Genomic DNA, 3869 nt, shown 5'->3' with positions numbered 1-3869 from the left:
CTCAAGTGTCTTCTGGCTCCAGAGTTCCTCAAGCAGCAGCCTGATACCAAGCTGGAGAAGCAGATATCCTGGAGATGACGCTCAACTTCCTGCAACACCAGTTCACATGCTGTCAGTCAAAGCTTCTCCAGGTGTGTCGTGAGATTGTGCACTTCCTGTCCAAAGATGAGATGAAGACAGAGAGCCAGAGAAAACTGCTGAAGCACTTCCAGAAGCTGCAGACTTCATGTAAGCAGAACAGGAGGGAAAGTGTCCTGCCAGACCAGAACACCTTCAGCAAAGAGATGAATGTCAACAAGAGCTCCACCTGTAGGCCTTGGTAGAGCCTTACAGCAACCAGCAGCACATGCTGAATGTCTACTGTATATTAGACTCAGAGGACTATTATGCTTTCAGTTTCTCTTTTTGAGAAAAAAAAGTGTTTCGTGAGTTCCAGCTTGGAAGAGATATTTATACTGCTAAGTGCTCTGATAATTCAATCTTAAGACTTCATGTCAAGAGTTCCAGATGGGAACATTTACTTATATAAGACTTTTACATTAGATATACTTTCATGTAATTAAAAAAATAAAAAAATAAAAATGTGTTATTGTTATAAAGATCATTTAGACACCTCATATAGACTTTACCACAAAAAATTAAGTAGAACTACATGTTTCGTTGTTGTTGTTTTCACTTTTGGCAGTACTTGTTATTTTTTGTCTTCAGTAAAGACTTTATCAAGACCATGAACACATGAGACAGTAATAATAATGTTTAGATGAATACCACAAAAATGAAGTAAAACTACATACATATGTTTTTTGTTGTTGTTTTTCATTTTTGGGAGTACTTGTTCTTTTGGTCTTCAGTGAAGACTTTATCAAGACCATGGGCACATGAAAGTAATAATAATTTGTAGATTAATAAGATTTAATCAGAATTATCTTTGGTAAAAATACAATTTAAAATGTCTTCTGTGAAGTTAAAAAAACTTTCAAAGTTCAATTTTTTTATTTTGTCTTTAGATTAAAAGGGTACAATAATAATTTTCAGCTTGGAAAAATATTTATGATATTAAGTACTTTGTTATTTTGTCTTCGATGAAGCCACAAGCCGTAATATGATGCAATATGTTCTGAAATGTCTTAAAGATATTTAGTCATTTTTGAACCATGTTCTTTTCTAAGTTCCTGTGTGATCCAGAGATTCTTTCAAAACAAAAGTTGTGATACATTATCACTGATAAATGTTGATATCAGTCATGAAAATAAAATGAAAATGTCACTACATCTCCTGTGACCTTTCATGCAGTGTGTAACACAGTGAATGAAAACATCCTGCAAAGTTTTAAATCTGAAAGTGCACCGTGTATAAAGTTATTGTCTCTCAAAAGAAAGAGTCGACTCTGAATCATTGAAACGAGTCGTTTTTAAAACGAATCCCAAGCCGTTTCATGTTGACGTCAACATGAAACATTAGCATATTGCCCGCCCATTTTTGCTCAAACAAGACTTATTATCTTGAGCCTTTTTGCTTCTCAAGTAAATAAATTAGTTATTATAATAAACTCATACGAAAATCATTAAAAAAATCACTATTTGAAATAAAATATGGACACTGTGGAGACACTGGTACCGTTGTATTCTTGTAACATATTGATTTGTACCTTTTTATTATGTATTTTCTGTTTTTCATTTGAGTCTTAAGTCTGTAATAAAAGTTTGATTGAAAAAATTTAACTGAAATAAAATAAAATATTAAAAACCTTAAATTTATATTTTTATCTAGCTGCCAAGGCAATAACATTTAGTTTAATTTGATGCACTGAAATAACTTAAAACAGGAATAAAAAATAATAATAAAAACTGTATAGACATATTAAAAAAACGAATAAAAATGACAAACAAAACTAAATTACTAAAGCTTTAACAAACATTTAAACGAAAATGGAAAACATAAAAACTGATTCAAAATATTAAATATTTTATAAGGATTATTACTGTTTAATAAACTAAAACCATTAAAAATGTTATTTGATAAAATAAGCATTAACTGAAATGAAATAAAATAAAATGTTTAAAAAAAAACCTTCAACTTATTTTTTTCAGCTAGTTGTCATTTTAATGTAGTTTTAACTTGATGTACTAAAATAACTCAACTGAAAAAAACTATACAGGCATATTTAAAAACTAATAAATACACAAAACTAAATTACTAACATTTTAACTAAAGTTAAAACAAACAGAACACATAAAAATAAAAGCTAATTCAAAATATTTATAAAAACCACTACAAACTTTCAATTTATTTATTTATTTTTTGCACATAATTGTTGTGTTTAGTGCTGCTAATGGCACAGAAATGCCATGTTTCATCTTTATCTTGTGGTTTGAACCCTGTGGTCTGTGTAACTGTAGCTGATTGCATCAATGAGGCTTTTAAAATAAACAGTGTGATTTTTTTCTTGTTTAGCGACAGCTGTAAGTGTTGAAATGCTGAAATGAGTGTCTGTACTGAGCAATCCAGGTCATCTGCACGTTTTTCCTAGGACAAATGAGCTCTAATGAACTCCGAGGATGTCATAAAATTCTATTTAAGCATGAAGGATCCTTAGATCCTCACGTGCAAATTGTGTGTGTTGTGTTTTTATTTTTACGTTTTTTTCTTATTCATTTATAATCATTTATTCACATAATCATTTTATAATCATTAGTCATTCATGATTTATCATTTGATTATTTTTATCATTTATCATTATATTTACGTATTTATTGTTTATTCTTTTATGTTCATTCATTTATTATGTTTCTATATTTTATATTTCTTATTATTTTTTCCTTGCCTATGCATTTTCATTGTTGTTCAATCTCATGCTTGTGGGGTTTCATGAACTGTTTTGTCTGTATGAATAGAGATAGATAAGAGGGAAGGTTTATGGGATGTTGCTGTGAAGCAGTTGTGGTATAACAGTACATGTTGAATTTGTGCTGGTCAGACGAAGTTTGAACATTGAGACATACGCAACTAAGATTGTTCACTAAACACTTGTTACTTTTTACCATTATCACTTCATCTCCTGCTTGTGCTCTTCTCTGGCTTTTCTGGGTCAACTTCTTGACTGACAGAAGACTGTTAAACACTCATTTTGGGTATCAACAGCTCTTGAACATTGAGACATACGCAACTAAGATTGTTCACTAAACACTTGTTACTTTTTACCATTATCACTTCATCTCCTGCTTGTGCTCTTCTCTGGCTTTTCTGGGTCAACTTCTTGACTGACAGAAGACTGTTAAACACTCATTTTGGGTATCAACAGCTCTGCTGACTAGTTGTTCTGTTACTGGACAAACTGATATTTTCTGTCAGCATCTGGCATTCGGGGCTGGATCCTAATTATTATCTGGCGTGGAGACCGATCTAACAAGCATCTAGAGAGCACTTACCAGTGGTAAACTTTAATGAGAGCTGCAGGCCAGAGCAGGAAGAAGGCTAGAAAAGCCAAGATGGGGATTGCCAGCGTCCCTCCAGCAATGATGAACATGTTCACCATGTCCAAATCCATCCTTTTAAACAATACAGCAGCGAAAAGTCACATAAGACTGCATTTTTTTTTTACATGACCTCTCGTCAGAAAGCTTCTAATACAGTAGAACAGATTATATTATCTAACCATTTCTGCAAAACGTTTTTAAGAAAGAACAGAGAGAAACAAAATTGGGACCAGCAGCATCCATTAATGATATAAATTAAATAATGTATCTTTGTTGAATTATTAGGTATAAAGTCGTATAAATAAATAATGATTAACTTATATAATTACACTTTTACGTTTATACATAAATATATATATATATATACATGTGTGTGTGTGTGTGACCCTGGAG

Source organism: Sinocyclocheilus rhinocerous, unplaced genomic scaffold, assembly GCF_001515625.1.
Source record: "Sinocyclocheilus rhinocerous isolate Xijiao unplaced genomic scaffold, SAMN03320098_v1.1 scaffold1864, whole genome shotgun sequence".
NCBI lineage: Eukaryota > Metazoa > Chordata > Actinopteri > Cypriniformes > Cyprinidae > Sinocyclocheilus > Sinocyclocheilus rhinocerous.
This window is presented reverse-complemented; position numbering follows the sequence as displayed.